Genomic DNA, 26081 nt, shown 5'->3' with positions numbered 1-26081 from the left:
AATTTAATTTGCTTACGATTGTATTGTCCAATGTTTCTTTTCCAAATTTTGTCTCATATGTATCTATTTTTCTTCATACTTGTCTCTGTCTTTCTCTTTCTTTTTCTTCTTTTCTTTTTTCATCCTCCGTCATTCTCTTTTCCAATCTATTTCTTATTCACTAATTATTTCGTTATTTCTCTAAATTTTCACAATCCACTTTTCCATTTGCATCTTCATTTCTTTTCATCTATCTAGATCTAATTTTTATACTTTACTGTCACTTATTATTTTATTACTTGCAGTACTGAAAATTTTCTTTGATTCATCTAATTTTCATATATTTCTAGAATTTTCTAGTCATTACTCTTACTCTTATCAATTTGCCTATATCTCTACTATCATGTATGTATCTATATCGATTATTATTATCTATATCGCGAAATTATTTACTTCTTCATAAAGTACATATAGTTAGGATTTGAGAACCGACAGAATTAATTGTTCCATCATCAATTTTATACAAGAAAATATCTATAAAGCTCGCCTAGATTGCGTAAAACCGTGCAGAAAGATCGCATGCTGATTCATGCAAAGTCATTGACAGCTCCTTTCTTTGCGATTTTGCTTGTTTATGTATTCGCGCGATATCGCATTGCAAACGGTGTCAATTGCTCTTGAAAGTTTGATTATTTTTGAAGTATTTTGTAACATTACCTGAGACCGAATTCTGCCAATAATTCCATAGTTTAAGTTAAATATTGAAAAATAATTTTCAGTAAAATTTAGAGATTAAATCATGAAGTTATAAACTTTTTTGCCGCTATGGGAATTGTAGAGGGATTTTTAATTGACTGGTAAGTCCGCGAAATGTCAAGGCTTTAAAAAGCATTAAAACGTTAGCGCTGTCAGACCTGACATAAATCTTTTTATAATTACATTCATCAGGTTTCGATGTAGACGTTTCGAGCAGGACACGCGGCCGATTTCGACCTTTTCGGCCCGCGAGGTACCGCCGGGTAATTAGATGTCAGCGAAGGGCCGGTGGCCGTTAAGGAGATAAAGGTCCAGACAGAGAAAAGTCTGTTGCAAGCAGGGAGTGACGGGGCGGCCGCCGGGAAGGGCGCATGATCCTTTGCAGCCGCACTAAAACCCTTCGCAGCCCTTCAGTGTCCGTTTGGAAGTGGAACATTTCGCTTCAGCCTGGAGAAACCCTTTGCTCGACAACCTCTCGTAACTTCTCATTACACGTGTCTTTTGTGCCAACATGACCGTGTAAAGGATCGTTCAAATATATCAGGTAAACTCCAAAAAGGCAAATTATTAAACACAAAACATAAAAGAACTGTTGTGAGATATAAAAATTAAAAAAAAAGTGAATACTCTTAACTAAATTTAGAAAATCAACCGTGACAGAGTAATTCATACATACAATCAAGGCCATATTATTTTGTACAGAATATCTAAAAAAAAAAAAACATAAAGTGTTACACGTAGGCAGTCTTATATTTAACTCCGTGAATAAATTATTTGCGTCATAAATCGTTTTGAGTTATTGCTGATTATCGCCAACTTAAATGTGTTGGAAATTTTTGCACTCAAAAAATTATAAATAATATATCTCTTCTATAGACACACCTTATTGAACAAATAATAGTCATGAAGTTCACTGTGTTATAAAAAATAACACTTTTTCCAGAATGACATGTATTCACGGTCAATTTGCAATAGTTACGGTATAAAATATTATATAAAATTTTTTAATATAATTTTTATTTGGGTATCGTGAGATGCGGTCTGGTGTGACGTTTTAAAAAACATTTTCTTTATCGTTCCAACGTTTCGATCTTTAATGAGATCATCTTCAGTGCTCAAAGTGTTTGTTTTCTGTGTAGATGAATCATTCTTGTGTGTCGTGTTGAAAGTGCCAGGTTTTATATTTTTGTGTAATACTTCTCAGTCGTACTTAAAATCACGACCGATGTATTTTTAATTTATATTAACCGATCAAAATTTTAGTTAATTTATATACAGTTGGCCTTAAAAAACGCGTTATTTCAAATTTAACATAACGATGGCAAATGATTAATCGACCGTTTGAACGTTGATAAAAATACTTGACTCGTCTAAATCAACAACTTAAAACATTAAACCAGAATAACTAATTTATCTTTAATATTTAATTTATTCTATCGACAAGAATTTCTAAATAGAAACGATTTCAGTAATGGTGTTACATAAAGTTCAATATAAATTTATTTATCCCCTATGCGAGACGTGTAAATGAACTAAATATAAATATTAGTTTGAATTAAATATTTACAGAAAGTTGTGGAAGTTTCGACGGCCATCCGAATTTCTAATTGAGATAGAGCTAAAGTTATACCAGCTAAAACATGCAGCCTGTCTAAGTGAAATTCGATTTGTTTAGGATTAAGGGAGCAATACAAATTTCACTGTATTTTATAATACACTAGTGCATTTTACCACTATGTATAATATTTATAGTCCTGGCAAATGTGTTAACAGTCTCAATTTTCTTTTGACTTCCTTCGGTTAAATTCGTTTTTCTCTTGTTTAAGTAGTTTAAAAAAAATTCATTTTCAATGAAAAAGTAATAATAATTCTTAAATAACCTCATACAACCAGCTTCAAAGCTATGCTTTTATTTAAACTATATTAATTAAAATAGCAAAAAGAACGAGATTAAAATTAAAAAAAATAAAAAACGACCTAAACCCATTTTTATAAAATCCTACTGTATTAATATCAGTCGTAACCAAAAACCGAAAAACTGATCTAGAAACAAGATACTATAAAGTTAATTTAATAAAATTTAACTCAAAAATTGGACGATTAGAAACGTAGTTTAATGTAAAACATTCATATTTACAGTCGGCACTGCTTACATGAAAATATATCGAAGACTGGAAGTTGTGTCAGTTGTTGCAACTTAGCATTTTTTTTTCGTTGTTCTGTATGACAAAACCCCAGACTAATTAGGTAAATAATTCATTTATTATAAGTAATAATAACATCAGAGAAAAATTTAGAAAAAATTAGCGATAATTTCTGCAATTTAAGAGAGGAAAGGATAGTAAACATATGAAAATTTTAATCTGATAATAGGTTAGTTTTGTTTTTATGAATAATGATTAAAATTTTTTGAAATTTCCGTCTAAAATGGGGATTATTACTGAACTTACTCAAGCATAGAAAGAGTGGCATCTGCGTTTTATATTAAATTTTTAAAATAAAATTATCGGATAGATTAATTATTTTAAGTCAGATTGAATTTCATTCGAATATATTTAAACCGTGGACTCAAACTTCGTGGAAGAATTTTGTATGTAAATTGAATCCTTCTTTTTTTTGTCAGTCCCCGCCGAAAAGAAATATAGTGAAAGCATTCCAGGTGTTTTCCGCCCTGGAAAACCTTTCAATCATTCATTAGTCTCAGACCCCGAATGCGAATTGGGGCAACGTACGCCTGGATCTTTGACCTAAAATATTGTAAAACACATTCTTTTTCTTTCTCTGTCTGTCTGTCTGTCTGTCTGTCTGTCTCTCTCTCTCTCTCTCTCTCTCTCTCTCTCTCTCTCTCTCTCTCTCTCTGTCTTTCTATCTATCTATCTATCTATTTCCCTGTCTATCTATATCTATCCATCTTCAAAAATTCTTTGGAAATAAATGTTTTCAAATTAAACCAAATTATGTAACTCTAAAAGAAGGATTTACGATTACGGTATTACATATACGTATGATTATGACAAACATCGGATATTTCGGTTCTAACACAAAATCAACAACTTCTGAGAACTACAGTTTTTGTGAGTCTGAAATTTACAAACACCCGAAATTATGAATCCGCATGACCCAACCATTGTTCACAACAAGTCATTTTACATAGCAAAATAACGTTGAATGTTGTAATATTAAAATCAGAAAACATAAATTTTTTGTAACATTTTTCTACGATTGCTAAAGTTCAAATATGTCCTGTTTGGCAAGTGGTGTCTATTTCTGTTTTTTGTCCATCCATCTATCTATCCATTTGGAAATAGAGTTTGTGTGTAATGTATATTGATTTAGAGAGAGTGACTGAAAGAAAAATAAGTCAACAGATAGATAGACAAATAAACACATAAATAAGTTCGAATTTTTAAGAATACTGTTTTGATCTTCATTTTTTTATGTTATTTGGACTTAGTTTTTACTTCATGCGTTTTATGTTTTGGTATAGTTGGTGGTGTTTGTTTGTTTTTAGTATTATGAACATCTTCTTGAGAAGGAGATTAGATTTATTGTAGTTTGATAATCTTTTGGGTTTCACTTTGTGGCCCTTTCTCCCTCTCTCACCTCGCTCGCTCACTCCCCCCTCTCTCTCTTTCTCTCTCTATCCCCCTCTCTCTCTATCTATCTATCTATCTATTTCCCTGTCTATCTCTCTCTGAAAGTTGTTGAATGTAATATTTATTTATCAATGTATAAACCATGTTTTTTTTAAACATTGACGCGAAAAAATAGTGGTTTCGATCGTTTTAATAAAAACATTACAAAACCGCAACATTATGTATGCCTGTGTGGTGATTAGTGACCGTTAATCGATAATTATTCAGAAATCTTGAGATTCGGTCTGGTGTGATGTAGGTTTCAGAAAAACATTTTCTTTATCGTGCCAACGTTTCGATCTTTATTGAGATTTCTCCAGGGTCTGGGATTTACAACATGTCACATCCTACATGTTTTTGTTGAATTTAAACAATGTTTGTAAATCCCAGGCCACTTCTGAGAGTCACTCTCAACTCGACACGTAAGAATGGCACAATTACACAGAAGACAAACACTTTGAGCCCTGAAGATGATCTCAATAAAGATCGAAACGTTGGCACGATAAAGAAAATGTTTTTATGAAACCTACATCACACCAGACCCCATCTCACGAATTCTCAATAATTATTTATGTATGACAGTCACTCCAATGTTTATATCCAACCAACTTATTTCTAAAAAAAAGTGTAACTGATGAAGAGGGGTATGTCTCAAATTGATTTTTTCGTATTTAGAATGTTTTTTGTTAGTGTTTTGGAAAAAACTGAACAACCATACTGCGATTAAATTCGCAATTGTCCACGGTTTGTCGAAATCGATACATTTTAAACCTTTTAATAGTCAATGTGGTCCACTTTATGCAGAAAGTGACTTACTAACTTTTTTCTTTTTTTTTACTATGCATATTAGGCCAATGCCAGACAATAATGTTATGCGTATTCGTTTTGGGGGGGAGGGTATCGTGAAAAAAAGCTGATAGGCGACGGCGGGAATTGAACCCATGTCCGCGGGGTTTACGAGCCGAGAGTCTCTCCTGCTAACTACTCGGCTACCTTGGCCCCTGCCTTACTAACTTCAAGGTATAAATAAAATGTATTATATTTATCGATAGTATATTTTAAATTAAATTATGTTAAATTATAAAGTGGTTTTTATGGTGATATCTTGTTATTTTTAAAACGTAATTAGTTTCTGAACGAAAATATTCCACGTTCTTTTCGTGTATTGACCTTTTGTCGTCCCTTGTTTTTTCGAAAAATGCGTGTTAACACCTTTGATGATTCAAAATTTAACTGTATGGGAGCGTTTACAACGTATCTCAAAGAAGAACGTGTTGGAAAATTCAACAAGTAAAAAAAAGCAATACAGCTCTTTGATCTTTGCCTTTTTCTTTTGAAAGAACAAACCTTTGGATTTTTGTTTTTTCCCCGGGCATCGATTCGCAATTGAATTTAACGTTTTCAACCGAAATAGCGCGTGGCGGTGTAGGGCGAAATTTTTCGGCCCTGAATATTTAATTGAGAGGAAGACGTCATTGTGCAATCTCTTTGATGTGAATGAGCCGCAAAGGTTCTCTAAAAGCTTTCTCCCCTCCACATTATTAAATTTGTCGACCAAACGATTTTATAAAGATGTTTTTACGAGAACCCGTCTCCGTCCGGCCTGAGATATCCTTTTATGTATAGAATCGGGTATCGAATTAACCCAAGTTACAAGAGCTTTTGCCGTTTCATTCGTCACATTTCCTCCAGAAAGCATCCCTTTCACGGGATGCAATCAAAACAAGAGAAATGACTTTTTTCCATTTATTTGATGCCTTCGTGTTTTTAATTAAAGTCAACCTTCTCTTAATTTTACGTTTCTATTAAAAAAAGTTCCTCACTTTGACAAAAAAAAAAAAAAACGAAATCAAAGTTCATTAAAAAGGAATTGAAGAGAAATTATCGACCATTTGAAGTTTAATTTGATGTATGATCAGTATTATGGTCAAGAGGTAGAATAAAAACAAATTTCCAACTTTGCCAAGCTTTCGACCCGGGCTTCAAGGTCATCATTAGGACCTATCTTTTCAGAGAAATTAACAACAATTAACAGTTTTTTATAAACAATAACAAATAACAATTTTTAGCACAGGTTACTTACTATATTCTTTTTTTTAATTTGTAGTAAAGTGACATTAATTACTTTTTTAACCAATTTAGAAGCTGAAAATTTTTTCAGTTAAATATTTTTGATTCTTAATAATTTTTTTATAAAATTCTTAATAAATTTTTATTTACTTTTATCAGTTTATTCTTAATTGTATATTTAATCAATTAATTATACACAATTATTTTCGAAATGAACGAACACCACGTGTCCTTTTCAATCTTAGGTATAAGTTGTTAAAAACTTACTCCATTAATTGTTCATAATTTTTTCGAAAAGCAAAATTTGTGTCACAGGGGGGATTCGAACCCACGGCGTTAAGCGAAATACGCCTCTGCTTTACCACTTGAGTGACCAGCCGAGATTTGCTTACAATTGGAATAAACGGGGAGACGAAATGGGAAGTTTATGGCATGGGCGATGGAAGTCACGGTAGATTAAGTAGTAGAGCAGCGGCGTATTTAGCCAAAAATCGTGGGCTCGAATCCCGCCTATGACACAAATTTTACAACAATTAATTGAGTAGAGGGCGTCGGTGGCCGCAAGGTTTAGTCTTTGACAGGGCACTCAACACTGTAAGGTAAAGGTCCCGGGTTCGAACCCAGCGGCCCTGCATTCAAACCCGACATACTTACAAATGGTTTTTTTTTTCATAAACACCGGCACCCTGAGGGTTTATATGACCTCTGCTGTTGCGAACCCTCGTAAAAAAAATTAATTGAGTAAATTTTTAATAACTTACACATAAGATTGAGAAGGACACGTGATTACGTAATCACACCTGTGATGTCCTCTCCCTTAAAAATTTTAACAAACTCGCATAAGGTGGTCTGCTTTTTTGAAAAACATTCTTCACATTACAAGGATTTCCTCCACGTTAACGTACAAAGTTTTCTTCTCACGTCTGAAGACTGTTTATGCAGCACGTCAATATTTTCAAAATCAAAATTGTGCCCGTTGTTGTGACAACAGGGTTACCAATTTGGATGGATCTTTACTATCATTTTTATGTCTATACTACTTTTTTAGGCTTTGCACGGTCTCGCCAATGGATTTGGTAGGACATCCCATACAGGATACTCTATAAATAACGTTAGACGTGCTACACAAATCATCTTTTTCACTTTGCGATTAATCGATCCAGCTCTGTTCAAATGCATAAAACAAATATTTGTATCAGGTANCCTGTGATGTCCTCTCCCTTAAAAATTTTAACAAACTCGCATAAGGTGGTCTGCTTTTTTGAAAAACATTCTTCACATTACAAGGATTTCCTCCACGTTAACGTACAAAGTTTTCTTCTCACGTCTGAAGACTGTTTATGCAGCACGTCAATATTTTCAAAATCAAAATTGTGCCCGTTGTTGTGACAACAGGGTTACCAATTTGGATGGATCTTTACTATCATTTTTATGTCTATACTACTTTTTTAGGCTTTGCACGGTCTCGCCAATGGATTTGGTAGGACATCCCATACAGGATACTCTATAAATAACGTTAGACGTGCTACACAAATCATCTTTTTCACTTTGCGATTAATCGATCCAACTCTGTTCAAATGCATAAAACAAATATTTGTATCAGGTATATTGATTTTGATTAGTATCCTCATTTTATTGCTAATATCAGGTACAAATGTTAAGCTTCTATAAATCCCAAACATACTTATGTCTACACAGGCACTAGAAGATATTTTGGTTAAATTTTGATTAATTATTTCTGTTTTTTCTTCGATAATATTTAACTGAAGAAATTTTCAGCTTCTAAATTGGTAAAAGAAAATAATTAATGTCACTTTACTACAAACTAAGAAAAACAATATAGTAAGTAATTACTTGTGGTAAAAAATTGGTATTTGTTTTTGTTTATAAAATAACGGTTAATTTTCGTTAATTTGTTTGAAAATATAGGCCCTCGTGTGTTGAAGCTTCGGTCGAAAGCTTGGCTGTGTCGGTTATGTTGGAAATTTGTTTTTATCCTACCCCTTGACCATATTACTGATCGTACGTTCAAATTAAAAAAAGAAAAGAATTGGAGATGATTAATAATTTACGCAAACATGAACAAACAAAATTATTCGATCTGTCGTTTATGTTATGTGTTATTGTTATTGTGTTGGAATTAATTTGTTAATCCAAAGCCCAGTTGAATATTATTGTTTATTAATTATTCTTTTTAGGTAAGGTCTAGGTTGAGATACAAAAGTCAGCGTCCCGAGCGGGATTCGAACCTACGACTTTAAACCAATTAAAAACGAATCAAAATTCTGTTGAAAATAACGTATCCCATTATATTTCGTTATCCCTTTTACCAAATAACTTCTTTAAATTAATCAATCTTTATGTCAACTATCGGCGAAATGAAAAAGTTATTGTCACGAGCGGGATTCGAACTCACGACCTTCTACTAAATACGCAGCTGCTCTATCCCTTGAGCACTTCGATCAACTCGGACACCAACTTCCCATCTCAACCTACCTTTCGAATTTTCCCTCCTTTTTGCCATTTTTCAAATGTCGTGTAATCTATGAAATGGCCACGGAGAGCTTTAGTGAAGTATATTTCACTTTGCTTATTATGTTTTATTACGTTTCGTCGTCCACTTCACCAAATAAATGCTTTTCAATTAATTCAGGTTTTGGTTGAAATAAAAAACTTAGTGTCACGACCGGGATTCGAACCTACGACCTACGGCTCAATACGCCGCTGCCCTACCACTTGAGCTATCGTGACCGTTCCACTCGGACACTAACTTCATATCTCAATCCACCTTTCGAATTTTCCCTCCTTTTTGCCATTTTTCAAATGTCGTGTAACCTATTCGATTCTCAGCGACAAATGAAATGGCCACGTAGAGCTTTTAGTGAATATATACTTCGTTTTACTTACTAAATCCACTACATTTCGTGGCCCGATTGACCAAATAACTTCTTTCAATTAATTAATCTTTATGTAAGGTATTGATTGATATGAAAAAGCTAGTGTCACGAGCGGGATTCCAACTCACGACCTTCAGATTTCGCGTTCGAATCCCGCTAGTGACACTAGCTTTTTCATCTCAACCAAGACGTAGCATAAAAAGAATAATTAAATAGAACACATTAATAAAACTTATGCGAATGATAAAATGCAAAAAGGTGAAGTTTTAGAAGTTAATACCTGGTAGTTGGACGTCCATTAAACTTTTATATTGAATGTTTATAAATTTTTTTGCTTTTCAATTATTGTGCTAATCTAGATTCGTTTGTTTTGTTCCAGGTACGTTGCAAAGGTGTAATACAAAGTAGATTAATCTATACAGCTGTATGATTTCGAAATATCTGGTAAAGTACATTTTTTATATTTTTTCGCCAACATAACATGCGTAATTGACAAAGTGTTTACTTACTTTTGAAACGCCAAAAACTGTTTCTTGCGGAATTCAAACAGAGTTTTTGTTAGAGTTATTTCGTTGCAATATATTTTCAAATTAAGTTAGCCCACTACAATCGCAGCTAGTCACACCTAGCGATCATGAAATGGAATATATATAAAATATGCCCGATCATTATTGTGCGTAGGGTAGCTGGACTATCGTGATTTCGATCCTCTCGGACACCAACTCTCCATTTCAACCTACAACCGTTCGAATTTTCCCTCTTTTGCCATTTTCGAATCCCGCTCGTGACACTGACTTTTTTTTATCACAAACAAGACCTTACATAAAAAGAATAATTAATTGTAAGAAATAACTTGTTCAATTGACCACTAAATCATAAATGTATCATTGTTTAATATTTTAGTCGTTTCTATGATTTGGAATTATCCGCTATCATTTGATTTGTAAAAGTATGGAGATGGTGGTTATAGTGTCAGTTAGGTTATAGTGGTTCGAAAGTGATAAAATTAAAATGGACATAAGATACAATTTGCAACAGTTTCTACCCTGACGATAATCGTTACCGATCCGGGTTTAATTTCAACGGACAGCGTTCGATTTTGCCCAGGGGGTCATAAACTTTTTACAACCGCTCTATTTTCCCTTGTACATAAAACGTTCGATTTTGTTTTGAGTGTGTTTAAACGTTTCGCGTGTTTGTACCCACTAGAACGTAAGGTCGCACGCTAATCACAACTTCGGAGGCGGGGATATTTTCGGGCGTCGGCTCACAACTGTTGAATAATTTTTTTTTCTGCTTCGACACGGTTTCAACCTTTATATTTTATTACATGAGATGACACTTTTATATATATTGTTTACTAGAATCGCTCGATATATCATAATTTCATATCTGCAATTTAGATCCTTTTTTTAGGGGTAAGTATTGGGTTGTTTCACATGAAATGTCCGTTTCCAAGGCAAAGGTATTTCAGTAAAATAACAATATAAAAACAAAATAATTTTATTCGTTTTATATAAGGTCTTTGTTGAGATAAAAATGTCAGTGTTACCAGCGGGATTCGAACCAACGACCTTCGGCACAATACGCCGCTGCTCTACCACTTGAGCTATTGTGACTTCGATCTCTTCGGACACCAACTCTTCATCTCAACCTATACCCGTTCGAATTTTCCCTCTTTTTGTCGACATTTTTCAATGTCGTGTAATCAGGATTCGATTCTCAGCGACTTATGAAGAGGCCAGGAGTAGTTGTTTAGTGAAGTGGTACTTATTTTACTTATTAAATATTAATCCATTTACGTTTTAGTGGTCAATTGATCAAGTTACTTCTTTCAATTAATTATTCTTTTAAGGTAAGGTCTTGGCTGAGACAAAAATGGAGAGTTGATGTGCTAGAGAATCGAAGTCATGATAGCTCAAGTGGTAGAGCAGCGGCGTATTTAGCCGAAGGTCGTGGGTTCGAATCCCGCTCGTGGCACTGACTTTTTTATCTCAACCAAGATCTAACATAAAAAGAGTAATTAATTGAAAGAAGTAACTTGATCAATTGACCGAAAAAACGTAAATGGATTTATTCAAAATTTATTCAAAGTATTTACCTTCATTCTCTTCCCTTTTTTCCCAAACGTGACCAACTTTTTTATTCTGGAACTGGAGAATTCTGACCTTTGAAATGAAATAAAATCTGAAAACGCTTATTGGACTTATATTGATTTCAAAAAATGTTTTTTTTTTAAGGAAATTGTTTAAAATTCTAAACAAGTAAAATCTGTTGGCGACAAGTCTGGAGAATAAGATGGATCCTGAAGAAATTCCTACGTTAGCTCTTTCAATTTTTTCAAGCATGAGGCCTGTTGTTGTTATGGAGGAGTATAGGATCTTTCTGATTTACCAATGAAGGTTATTTTTTGAGTATTTTTTTTTTGCACTTGGTCAATCTCCATCCTGTACGTTGTTCAAGTAATGGTCTCACCTCTAGGCAAAATGCATTGGTGATTGATTAATTCCAGCCATGGACCACCATATAGTGACCATTAATTTTTTGGGCGTAAATTTGGTTTTGGAATGTGTTCTGGTATTTCGTCAATGTTTAACCACTTTATATGCCACCCATTTGTCATCGCAAGTGATTATTCTTTGAAGAAAAGGCTAGGTTTTTGTCTCAAGATTCTTTCACTTCTGTCGCTCAGCGAACTCATGAGGAACCGATAGTTCAAGCTTTTTAACTTTTCCTATGTTCCTTAATTTTCTTGACACGGTAGCTGCACTTGCATTTAGGTAAGCTTCGAGTTTTCAGACTGTTTGACAGTGGTTTTCTTCCGGCTGAAGCTTAAGGACATCGTTGTCAATTAAAGTTGGAGATCTTCCCCGGGGTTCGTTTTCCAATGCGGTATTCCATTCCGAAAACTTAGTAAACCAACAGCGAATGGTTCGTTCATTTACACTCTCTTCCACAAACGCCATAACCGGGGAACACATTTACCTAATGCAACGCTACCCGACGCTACCTGACACCTTGTCACGTTTTAGTCGGGTGTGCACATCCATGCGTTTCAAGGGCACGTCACGTACAGTCACACAGCGTCGCAACGCCTCTTTTGTTCTTAGTGCATTATTTTGAGCAAAACCATGAAATAAATTGTTATTGAAATTTTATGAGCACAACCATGTAATAATTGCTGTTTTAAATAAATTTATTCCGGTATTTTGATAAATTTTCTGCCTAACCATCATAATTAAATAATTTTTAATCTCGTTTAATTTGGTTTACATTAAAATAAGCATGTTCTAATTAACATAAACGACAAAATTACATATAAATAGTTTGATATAAATTACAAAAAATATGGATGTCCTGTTCTGACGCTACTCGACGAAAATGGTGTAATTTTATGAGCAAAACAGTGAAATAAATTTTAGATAAATTTTATGAGCACGACCATGTAATAAATTGTAGGCTAAACTTAATTGCTTTAAAATGGAGGTATTCCGGTGGTTTGATAGATTTCTTCGTAACCATCAAAATTAAATAATTTTTATAAAAACTCAAGAATTTTTAATCTCGTTTAATTTGGTGTACATTAAAATAAGCATGTTCTAGTTAACATAAACGACAAAATTACATATAAATAGTTTGATATAAATTACAAAAAATATGAGTTTCCTGTTCTGACGCTACTCGACGAAAATGGTGTAATTTTATGAACAAAACCGTGAAATAAATAGTTGCATAAATTTTATGACGAAAACCGTGTAATAACATTTTAGTTAAATTCATTTCATCAAAAAAGGGTATTTCTGTGTTTGGTACCTAATCATTAAAATTACTTTTTTTTCCTAACAAATAATTAAAATTACTTTTTTTCTAACAAATCATTAAAATTACTTTTTTTTAATATCTTACTGGTACTCTCAACACAATACCCAAGAATGATACATCTACACGGAAAACAAACACTTTAAGTAAATACAACTTTATTAATTAATTAAATTAATTTTAATAATTTAATTAATATAACGACAAAATTACAATTAAGATAAACTACAAAAATTATGGGTGTCCTGTTCTTACGGTACTCGACGAAAATGGTGTAATTGTATGAGCAAAACCATTAAATAAATTGTTAATTAAATTTTATAAGCAAAATGTGTAATAATTGTTAGTTAAATTCATTATATCACAAAATGGTATTCCGGTGTTTTGATAGATTTTCTACCATATCATTAAAATTACTTTTTTTTTAAATATCTCACTGGCACTCTCAACACGACACTGAAGAATGACACATCTTCACGGAAAACAAACACTTTGAATGAGTACAAATACTTTGATGGAATCTAAAATTTCTAGCATTGTATAAGTTCGTTTATTTTAATATCCTACATGTATTTTTAAAAGTTAAACAATGTTTATAAATCCCAGGCCCTGAAGAGGATCTCAATAAAGATCGACACGTTCACACGATAAAGAAAAAAAACCTACGTCACACGACACCGCATCTCACCATCTCCGAATAATTACTTGTTTTAAATAAAAACTAATGAATTTTTGATCTCGATTAATTTGGTTTATATTAAAATAAGTATGTACTAATTAATTTACCGACAATAATACATAGAGTTTGAAATAAAACTATGAGTGTCCGGTTCTTTTGTCTTCGACTACTTGATGCTACCCGATGAAAATCTGGATAGATAGCGTAGCGGAGAGTAGGGTAGCTTTGCATGGCATCGGACAGATATGCACGAGGGTAATACAGTCTTAAGGAAAAATGGACTTTGGATTTGCGTCAGGTTGCATCGAATAAGTTTGTTCCCGGCTTTACTGATGTTTCTTGCATCCTTAGCTGCCGAATGACCGAGTTTAAACGCGTAAAGGAATATTACATGAAGTTCGCATGTTTTCATGTTCATATTTGATGGCATACTAAAAAAGTATGTAATGTAATGTGGAGCTCTTCATTATAAAGAAAAGTGGAGAATTAGTAACCGTTTAATTATAATATGGAAACAATTGGAAGTAAGCAACAGAAAATAGCTTTATCCTCTCTGAATTTCTGAAAATAATAAAATATGACATTTCTTGTGAAACAACCCAATATACTAAAGGGTTTTTTGTTTGGAAAATATTTTGAAGCTTTAATCTTTTGATCCTTAGAAGAAAGGGTCCAGAACTTTTCACTGCCATCTTGACAGTAGATTGTGAGCGTTTCTTTATCCAAGTGATTACTCTTCTTCCAATGAAAACAATATAATAGAGAAGTTAAACTGAACAAATTCATTTGAAAGCCGTTTCTAAAGAAGGAGAAGGGCCGAGAGTGAAAAATCACTTTAGGCCTGGTGGCTCAAGTGCCTCGAGTATAATGATGTTTTGTCTACGCGAGTTAACGTCGAAACGAGAGGAAGTTCGGCTCATCCACATCGCCGAGATGAGCCCCGCTGACGGTTTCCCGAACACCCCTTGATAGATCACGTTCTAACACTTTCCTGACAAATACACCCCTCCCGGCTTTATGGCGGATACAATATAACCACTTGTCATGAATAATTATGACAAACTGTTTTATAACAGCCAACTAAATTTATTTGTGTGATAAATAAATAGATTTTCTGGTAATTGTTTTACTTATCAGTTCTACAAAGTCCCAGGACATTCTTGTCAAGGCTGAAAGATTATAAACGTCAAGGTGTGGTAAATGGTACCGTATCTAAAACAATATTATCCAAATAAATACACGGTGTAATTACAAACATGAGAGATTACAGGTGTAAACTAACGTGTGCTATTTAGTGACCGTTAGTTAATTAATATTTGTAGATCGTGAGATGCGGTCTGGTTTGAAGTAGGTTTTAGAAAAACATTTTCTTTATGTTGGGCACTCTCAACACTACACGCAAGAATGGCACACATACGCAGAAAACAAACACTTTGAGCCCTGAAGATGATCTCAATAAAGATCGAAACGTTTGTACGATAAAGAAAATGTCTTTCTCAAACCTCACACCAAATCGCATCTCACGATTTCTGAATAATCATTTTCTATATCGTCCCAACGTTTCGACCTTTATTGAGATCATCTTCAGCGACTGAGATTTGTAGACATTGTGTAAATTTTACCAATACACGTAGGATGTGAATAAAATGAATTTATACAATGCTAGAAATGTTAGATACCATCAAAGTATTTCTACTCACTCCAATTGATTGTTTTTGATGTTTTATGTTTATATACGTTGGATTTTGAAGGGGTGGGGAAGGAAGTAGGGATAGAAAGACATTTTTATCTGGCTTCATTGAGGTGAAAGGAGCCGAAAATGGGAAAAAATGGGTAATGGTTCGCCCGTTCGAATTTTCCTTTTATTTTGCCATTTTTAAATGTCGTGTAATCAGCATTCTTACCAACTTGGCCACGAGTAGCTGTTTGGTGAAGTGATACTTCTTTTACTTATTAAATATTAATCCATTTACGTTTTCGTGGTCTATTGACAAAGTTACTTCTTTCAATTAATTATTTTTTTAGGTAAGGTCTTGGTAGAACAGCGGCGTATTTAGCCGAAGGTTGCGGGGTCGTGAGTTCGAATCCCACTCGTAACAATGACTGTTTTATCTCAACCAAAACCTTACGTAAAAAGAATAATTAATTGAAAGAAGTCACTTGGTCAATCGACCAGTAAAACGTAAATGTATTAATATTTATTCAAAGTTTATTTATTTAGAAATCGTGAGATGCGGTCTGGTGTGATGTAGGTTTCAGAAACCATTTTCTTTATCGTGCCAACATTTCGATCTTTATTGAGATCATCTTCAGGGCTCAAAGTGTTTGTCTTCTGTGTAATTGTGCCATTCTTGCGTGTCGTGCACTCTCGATGAGTGCAGATGATCTAAATAAATATCGATTAACGGTCACTAATCACCACACATTTATTCCAAGTATTTACCTTCATTCTCTACACATTTTTGCCAACCGTGAAAAACTTTTTTTATGCAAGAACTGAAGAATTCTGAATAACCAGGCTGATTATCCTTTCAGGATTGTATAGACGGTGATAATTAGCGAAAGGAAGGACAAATTGTTGAAGAGTTAGACTATGTACGAATGTTTTTATGACTGGAATGTGATGATTGTTTTATATGTTGTATGTTTTGTGTGTTGTGATGATATTTATGTATGTTACATGGCACATGTACGTGTGTCTGTTCTGTAATTGTTGCTGTGTTTATCCCTGTTGATGTAAACCATTTCTAAAAAGTTATGTTTATGCTTGTTTTATTCTGTGTGTAATATTTTTGGATGGTTTAAGTCGAAATTGTGTTGGTGTTAAAAATGGTGGGTAGCCAATGCTGTAGGATTTTTTAGGTTTTTTTTGCAATCATAGACATGTTGCTTTACTTTCTAATCCAGATATTGGGATGTAATACTAAGTTGCCGGACAATTTAAATAATTGATTTTATAAATTACGTCCGATTTATTTGTTACTGGTCTGGGATCTTTAATTTTGGAAAAAAAAGTGTGAGAATTGTTTTATAGTTTTTGTATTAACATTTTATTAAAACAATCGTTAAACGAAAGTCCTTAAAGTAATATAGAGGATAAACAATATAATCAAATATTTATCATAATGATTTGATTGTTTGTATTATAAGAAAATATTTTATTTAGTAAAAGATTTATTGCACTATATTGCATTGTTTTATAAAAATCTTTTTTAAAAACCGATGGAGAAAAATATGTAATTGCTACAATGCGACCTAACCTTTATGATTCATTAGTGTCAAGTAGTCAAGTAAATAGTATATCTATCTTTAAACATGTGAAATGTTTAAACATAGTGACGTGTCACAAGTAGCGTAATAGTAACATGTAGTAACATGTAATTTAACATGTAGTAACATGTAATAGTAACATGTAGTAACATGTAATAGTAACATGTAGTAACATGTAACATGTAGTAACATGTAATAGTAACATGTAGTAACATGTAATAGTAACATGTAGTAACATGTAATAGTAACATGTAGCGAATTAGGAAAACAACAAATTGATATTTATCATAATTGCTCAATTTTTAATACACAAATATATAAAGTTAATGTAATAAAAGGAGGGTGTATGATGTAAAAATTTAATTTTCGACAGAAAACTGTCATTTAAAGAAGATATGTGGAAAGTCTATCTTTTCATTGATTTTTGTCTAAAGGTGAGACCAACTACAGGCCTCATGTTTGAAAACATACTGTAACCAAATTGAGAGGGCTTATTTGCGAAGCTCAACACCTATCTTATCCTCGAGACTTGTCCCCAACAGATTTTTACCTGTTTAGGATTTTAAACAATTTCATCAAAGGAAAATTTTTCGAAAATGATATCCAAGTCCAAAAAAACGTTTTCAGATTTATTTCATTTCAAAGCTCATAATTCTTCAATTTCAGAATAAAAAAGTTGGTCACGCGTTGGGAAAAACGTATAGAGAATGAAGGTAAATACTTCGAATAAAATTATTTTGTTTTTATATAGTAATTTTACTAAAAAAATGTTGGGAACGGACATTTCATGTTGGCATTTCACCCATTGGTCTTACAAATCTGATCCAATTGAAGAAGTGAAAAGTTATAAATATTATGCTTCCTACTCATTCGAAAACTTTCAATTACATTCTAGGTTAAATAAAAATCCAACAATTAAACTTATCTGACGAAAACCTGTCACGCTCTGATTGCCTTACCTGCGAAAACTAATATTTTTATAGCCGTTCCTAGGTTAATATTCATCTATGGTCCACAGCTTTGGGCATAAGCGTTTAATTTTTAATTTGATATTGAGCATTGGAGACTTTTTTTTAAAGGAATAGTTTTAATCGATTTTTTCTGTTTTTTCATGATACAATTTATTATACCAGAATTGAAAGCAAATAGTTAAAAAATATAATAATACGAAGTTGTTAATAACGGTTTATTTTTGAAATTGGTTTTAGTATTTCAACTTCAAAACTTGATTGAAATGCTGACAAATAATAATTCCGTGAAGTGCTAAAATAACGACGAATATAATTGTACAACACTTTACGATTAATTTGAGCTCGTTGATGTTAAAAAAGGTGTGAGACTCTCATGAAAAAAATTAAATGTTCGTTTCAATATATTCAGTAATACCTAAAAATGATTTAAATTTAAAGGCAAATTAATACCGTTTGGAAAACGAAGTATATATATATTTCATGTAAATAAATTCACTGAATTTATATTATAAAAATCTGGATAGATAATTTATCATTATAAAGCAAGTTCTTTTCAGGTTTTATTTAAGGTATAATGCGAAGAGAATGGAGGGTTTATAATATGTGTGTTCAAGGTGAAAACGTCGAGTTAGAGTAAAAACCTAATTCTCATCCTCTTATTGGCCCTTTTCCTGAACCAGGCCCCACCTTTCTATCGAGTTACCAAAGTTTGGAGCCGCTTGAGAATCAGATTGAATTCATCAGGGACGCGTGGCCCGGGAATTTCTTTTAGAGTTGCGATAAGGGAATTCCACACCGATAGTAGCACATGCTCACAGGCAACTTTTTCCCCGGAAAAAGCGTCCGAGGACACCTGCGGGGTAATTTTTTTCAGATCAAAAGTCCCGTCCGAAGCTCTCTTTTCTTTTAGCGCGAAAGGAGGCGGGGGAGCTATGTGACAGAGTAGATACGTGCCTTCGGTATCTTGCATTTGTCAACGGATCTACGACTCCTTCCCCCGAGATTTTCCAACTGTGAAGCAATTTCCGACAATATTTTCCCCATCGTATCCACCTGATCCTGATTAATAGAAGAACCGATAACCAACGTGAAATGCATTTTTCATTTTAAAACTTGGTTCAACTTCTTCAATTTATATATAGCTATATCCTAAGAAAGCTAAAAGTATTGCAGTAAGTCATTTTATACGTTTTCGATTTATTTAAAAGTAAATTGAGAAAATATTACAAGCTGTGATATATATCTCATAAACAAAACAAAAAATACTAGGGTTATTCCATTCGTCCAGTACGTAACGAACCATATTATTTATNGTTAAAACAAACCCAATTTCACGGCGCTACTAGTAGGCTAAACCATCATGAACGACAGCTCTTGCAAAAACGTAGAACTATTCGCCGTGATGTCATTATATTTGTACCTCTAAAGAGGACTCTCCATCTCCTTTCTCTCTGTCCTCTGACATCTCTCTCTCTCCCTCTCTCTCTCTCTCTCTCTCTCTGTCTGTCTGTCTGTCTGTCTGTCTGTTTGTCTGTCTGTCTCTCTCACTCTCTCTCTCTCTCTCTCTCTCTCTCTCTCTCTGTCTCTCTCTATCTCCCTCTTTCTCTCTTTCTCCCTTCCTATCCCTATGCGTTAAATATAACTTCTATTTGTTTTGTATTACTATTTAGTGATTAAAACTGTTATATATAAATTTATATTGACAGTTTAAAATATATACATAGTTTTCAATTATTACAATCGTACGTTAGTTTCCAATTGTTGATTTATTCTGTTAACTGAAAGTTTTCTTTCAAAAGTCAGTTTGAAGTAAATACATAAATATTTAAATATGAAACCAATATATGTAACTTATTGAGGGCAAAATCGGGGTTATTTGAAATAATTATTGATTTAGAAATGGAGTAAATGAAGGTGTACTTCGTATTTCACATTAGATTTAAAAATAGTCCCTAAAACTAAATCTTTATTTCAGATCTACTTTCTGTCCTGATTTTTTTAATCGTGTTTTTCAATTTAATCTGAAAATATAACAACGTAGCCAATGCCTATTATTTGTTTTACGATCAGTTATTGTCAAATCAGTATTACAATTTAAATTTAAGTTTAATTTTATGAAATTCCTTGTTTCCACTCGTCCCGCAGTTGGCCCGACAATGTTTTTGCAATATTGGACCAAGGAAATTCGTCCCTCGTAATATTAGATTTCATGTATTTCCAAAAGTAAACAGACAAATATTTAGACAACATATCGCATGTGAAATAATAATAAATCAAAGGGATGAACTGTTATGAATACATCCAAAGCGAAAATTCTAATTTTGCTATTGAATTTGGCATTCTCCTAGACCAGATATAAAACATAAATTCAATATTTTATGAAAAATTTATTTTTAAACGTTCTGCTATAATTATATTCAATAAATTATAAAGATAAATGTGAAAATTGAAGTGTTAAATATTTTATTCATTTCACAACGGACTATTATGGTTAATTTATTTTTATTTTTATTAGGTTTCACAGTCCGCTTGACTAAATAAATTCTTTCATCAATCATGAACGGCAGCTCTTGCAAAAACGTAGAACTATTCGCCGTGATGTCATTATATTTGTACCTCTAAAGAGGACTCTCCATCTCCTTTTTTCTCTGTCCTCTGACATCTCTCTCTCCTCTCTCTCTCTCTCTCTCTCTCTCTCTCTCTCTCTCTCTCTCTTTCTTTTCTCTCTCTCTCTCTCATTTCTCTCTCTTTCTTTTCTCTCTCTCTCTTCTCTCTTCTGAAAAGTGGTTAAAATTAGCTTATGTCAAGAACTAGTAATAATAGTAATGAGGTTGACAGTATTTCTTAATCCATTTTGTATGCCATTTTACACATTGACGATTTATTTAAAAAAGTTGGAAAATTATTACAAGCTGTTATAAATATAACAAAATACTAGAGTTCAGTATGTNAGCCTCTTTAGAAAAAACGTTGTAACCTCTCAACGTAAAGGATTCCGTTTTCTTAAGGTGAGTCTCCTGAAGAGCAATGATAAAAGGAGTATGGTCCACCATGATCCTCTTCAAAAAGCAATAATTATTCTTCAGTCCTCTCACATTCCATTGGATGATTGATTCCATATTAATCTAAAATTTCAACCTTCTACCTAACAGGAGTCAGCTAAACTGACTACTTAAGATTTTCTACAACTATTTTCCTTGGCCTCCCCTTTTTCCAGCCCCTCTTATTTTTGGGGGGCGTCGTAATTTTGGGGGGATTTTTTGGGGACAAAGGTGCTCGATGTTCTCCATTAATCGGAGAAGCAGAATGAGGGAGAGGAGAGTTGAGTGGTGAAAGGGAAGGGGGAGGTAGGATGGGGACAAAACCATTGACAGGGGGATCCATAAGGGAACATTGGACCATGGTTTCTACCATTTTTGGTTTCGATTCTTTTTGGCCAGATGACAAATTTGGATTACGTTCAGTGGGTTGTTCCCTGACTCCGTCTGACAACCTATTTCTTTCGTGCCCATTTTTACTTTTTCGGCAAAGGCAATCCCTTTTTGAATAAGGCCAGAGCCTATTAGGGACTTTGCTTGATTGAACGTTATTTTATTTTTCACTTTCAGCTCCAAAATTTTGGTTTCATATTTATATTTTGGGCAATAACGCACCAAGGTGTTATGTGGGCCTTGACAATTCATGCACACTGGAGACTGACAAGGAACAGTCTTTTCGTGCCTTTCCAGCCCACATCCACCTAAATACCTTCTTCTTACACGAAGAAATTGTATCCAAAATTTAGACATTTAAAACAGGGGAGCTGCTCGAAGGGGAGCAGAAATAAATTACGGCTATCTTCATGTATTATTATTATTATTATTATTATTTACATACATATTATATAAAAATATGAGTGCAAAAAGAACAAAGTTAAATAAATCATTCATCACACCTACTAAACCCGCAACACTTCTCAGTCGTGCTGAACTGTATCGTGACGTATACCACTGATGTGTCAAGGCTACAAAAGACAAGTTTTGCGATTTCGCCTTTCCATTCCTTCTACTTTTTCATTAGGGTCATCTTCATTTTGTCAATTTTTGCCCTTATTTCCGAAGGTGGAGGTTTTTTCAAACCAATACCGCTTGGTGGCGTTTCCCTTTTGTGCGTCAGCCATGCTGTATTTTCGTTGCAAAAAAGGTAGTATAAATAAATTAATCGTTAGTTAGTAGTTCATTTGTCTTGATGTACGTGCTACCTTAATAACAGACGTGTTATGAAATAATAAAATCTTTCTTTGATATTTGCTGAGGTAATCTTTATTTTCCCTATTGAACTATCAATACCTGAAGTGTTTCCTCTAACTATCATACGTAGATTTTCGTACCCAATAATAAAATAGGTTTATGATCGTTTGAGGCGTAAAGCCTGTCACTTACGTTTACAGCCATAAATACTAGACCATAAAACCTCTCTTGAAAACCGTGGTAAACCGACAACAGGTTGTGGCTCTATGCTAGATGAGGAAAATAAAATTACAGTTCATTAATTTTTGAGGTGGTCGATGAACGGTGTTACCTTCCGCTGTCCTCCTGGAGAACATTTTAGCGGTTTACCAACCCTTGTGCCCGCAAGTTGAGCCGAGTGGAGTTGAGAATTTATCGCCCGACCAACAATAAATCAAGTCTCAAGTCGATCCTATTAAACATTCAGCATGACGTTGTTGCTCAAGGTGACGCAAAAGGTTGAGCGCAACTAACAAGATGATAATTCGAAAAATATTAGGCACATGTCCGAGCGTTATCGTAAAACCGAAAAGAATAAGTAGTGTACATAAATAAAGTTCGTTAAAATAAGTTTTTATGCTTTGTTGGCATGTAGTTAAAAATTATTACATACCAATCCATTTATGTTTAGCAGTCTAATTGACCATATTAATTATTTCAATTAATTATTATTTTAATGTAAGGTCTTGGTTGAGATGAAAAAATTGAACGTTCTAAATTCATTCTAGATTTTATATCAGTTTACGTGGGAAAATAAGGATGAAATCACGGAAAAACAGCTCAAACGGATTATGTACCTATTGTTCTAATTTATGAAGTAGCCATTTATGTGAAGACGTTTCAATGAATTCAAATTCGGTGTCACGAGCTGGTTTCGAACACGCGACGTTCGGCTCGACAGTTGGTGTCCGAATGGATCGACTCAAGTGGTAGAGCAGCGTCGTATCTACCGAAGGTCGTGGGTTCGAATCCCCACGTGACTGTTAATTTTCCTTCTCAACCAAGATCTTATACAAAAAGAGTAATTAATTGAAATAACTATATATCATTGATTTTTTCGGATCTGAAATAGGAAATTAATACAAAGGATCGTGCAATAAAATTATATTTATAAGTCGTAAACTAAACGAAAAGATGCTCGATGTAAAGTAGGTAAAAATATTGTTTTCTAAAACACAAAATAAACGATATTCGTTTTACGCATCCTTTAAAGCCCTTAAATACGACTGACAAACAAAAAATAGCCTTTTTTAGCTAGATTATATCAGGGAATTTCATTTATCTCCGGTGTCATTTTGTTCCATTTAGAAATATATAACTCTTCTGGAATTTATTCTCGTTTGACGGCATGACAAATATTCGAAATACGGATTGTGTTAATTTCTAAACATTCCTATAAACAAAGACATTTTACGTCAGTTTACGTGGGAACCTAAGGATTAAATGAAGAAAAACAGCTCAAACGGATTATTTTATACCTATGATTCTAATGTACGTGGAGTTTTTACAGTTCTAAATACCTTTAAGTTGTCTGTAGATCGGTAAAAAGGTTTTAAATTTATCATCATATTTTTGATTTTCAAAACGTAAAAAAAAATTAGTCTTCGCAAATCGTTGTAATAAGGAAAGTTCGGGATGTAATTAACAAATATCATTTTGATTTTTGATAAAATAATTACATATTTTACCAAGGAACAAAGCAAAATAGAGTGAAATTATTTTTTCTAAGAAACAAAATTTATTTTTGTAGATCGGTAAAGAGGTTTTAAATTTATCATCATATTTTTGATTTTCAAAACGTAAAAAAAATTGGTCTTCGCAAATGGTTGTAATAAGTAAAGTTCGGGATGTAATTAACTAATATCATTTTGATTTTTGATAAAATAATTACATATTTTACCAAGGAACAAAGCAAAATAGAGTGAAATTAATTTTTTCTAAGAAACAAAATTTATTTTTGTTTTTATGTACCCATACGAAAAAGCCAAAAATAAATATTTTTGGAAAAAATTGGACTGATTTTGTTAAATTCTAAATATTCGTATAATCAAAGAGATTTTATTTCGTTTTCGTTGGGAAATTAGGGTTTAATTATTTTTTTTTTCAAATTCAATGGTCATCCAAACGCCAAATCACAATATTTTTTTGAAATGATTTCATTGTTCTTTCTGAAAATTTCCAGCACTTTAGAATCTTATAACCTATTCGTAACGACCCAAATGTCACCTCGGAAATTAAATTAGAACCGGTGATTTAAAAAAATAAATAACTAAAACGTTTGAGACATTTTTGTTGATTTCATTCTTTCTTTGTAATCCATAGTGACATAAAATCCAAATATTATTGGGATATTCTAAAAGGAAAACCATTCTTGGTTGAATTTAGATAGAATGAAAAGAAGTTGTTAAATTTGAAGATGCACAAAGGAAAAAATGTCATTGGCGACTCTTGCTGAAAAAGCTCTATTTTTGGTTTGTCGTAGTAATTCGTATTTTTGAACTTTAAATGGTAATTCAGACGAATCTATATTCTTTAAAAAAAAAAACTACTTTACTGGAACTCTTTCAGTTTTTTGTTACTTTTTGTATATCTATTCTCATTTACTACCATCTTGTAAATTGTTTTGTTGTACTAAATCAATCCATCGAAATGTTTATAACATTGAAATACGTACACAATGTGTGGTGATTAGTGACCGTTAATCGATAATTTTTCATAAATCGTGAGATGCGGTCTGGTGTGATGTATGTTTCAAAAAAACATTTTCTTTATCGTGCCAACGTTTCGATCTTTATTGAGATCATCTTCAGGGCTCAAAGTGTTTGTCTTCTGTGTAATTGTGCCATTCTTGCGTGTCGTGTTGAGACTCACTGCACTCGCAACACGGCACGCAAGAATGGCACAATTACACAGAAGACAAACACTTTGAGTGAGTAGAAATACTTTGATTGAATAAAAAAAATATATTTTGCATTGTATAAATTCACTTTTCCCCATCCTAAATGTATTTGTTAAATGTAAACAATGTTTGTAAATCCCCCGCCCTGAAGATGATCTCAATAAAGATCGAAACATTGGCACGATAAAGAAAATGTTTTTCTGAAAACTACCTCACACCAGACCGCATCTCACGATTTCTGAATAGTTACGTACACAATGTTTCTTTGATTTTTTTAATTTTGTGAAGAATTAAATTTTAATTTAAAACTGTTTTCTCACCTACTAAGGTCCATTGGTAAGGGGTGTTATATATGTATCTTATATATTTTGACGTACTTTGATTACAAAAAACATTAGATTAGAATTAGTGATCTCAAGTCTGTAGTCTCATTATGTAAGAGAAAGGACGGATATATAATATAATATAAAAAATTGGTGCAGACTAGTGTATCACGCTGAACCACTTCCGATGAAATTAAGTGTTTCCTCCAACTGGAAAATGTCCAACTGGACCTTTTAGAATATCTGGGCGAATTCCGTATTGCGGTGTTTTTCAAGCTCGTTGAGTGAGCTACAAGCTTCACTACTTATGACGAAATAACAAGAAAATCTATTATATTTAGTGTTCCGAATGACCAAATTACTTCTTTAAATTAATTAATCTCTTTATGTTTTAATAAAAATTAAAAAGTTAGTATCAGAAGCAGGATGCGAACCCAGCCGAAGGTCGTGTGTTCGAATCCCGCTCGTGACACTAACTTTTTCATTTCAACTGAGACCTTACATAAAATGATTAG

General features: G+C 33.1%; 1 protein-coding gene across 2 annotated transcripts in view; it reads left to right on the top strand.

The window, feature by feature from the left end:
• LOC106664028 (acid sphingomyelinase-like phosphodiesterase 3a) overlaps positions 1 to 26081 on the top strand; it is a 794759-nt gene that overhangs the window by 209768 nt on the left and 558910 nt on the right. The window contains exon 1 of one of the 2 annotated variants that reach the window (XM_014389387.2): positions 1145 to 1279. The exons of the other annotated variant lie outside the window; for it this stretch is intronic. The gene's annotated coding sequence lies outside the window, so the exon portion shown is untranslated. Of the gene's footprint in view, positions 1 to 1144; positions 1280 to 26081 lie in introns of those variants that run through there. 2 annotated transcript variants of the gene reach the window in all.

The sequence above is a fragment of the Cimex lectularius genome, unplaced genomic scaffold, assembly GCF_000648675.2.
Source record: "Cimex lectularius strain Harlan isolate CLEC.00 unplaced genomic scaffold, Clec_2.1 scaffold26, whole genome shotgun sequence".
Lineage (NCBI taxonomy): Eukaryota > Metazoa > Arthropoda > Insecta > Hemiptera > Cimicidae > Cimex > Cimex lectularius.
Note: the sequence above shows the minus strand (reverse complement) of the source record. Positions and strands in the feature narration are given on the sequence as shown.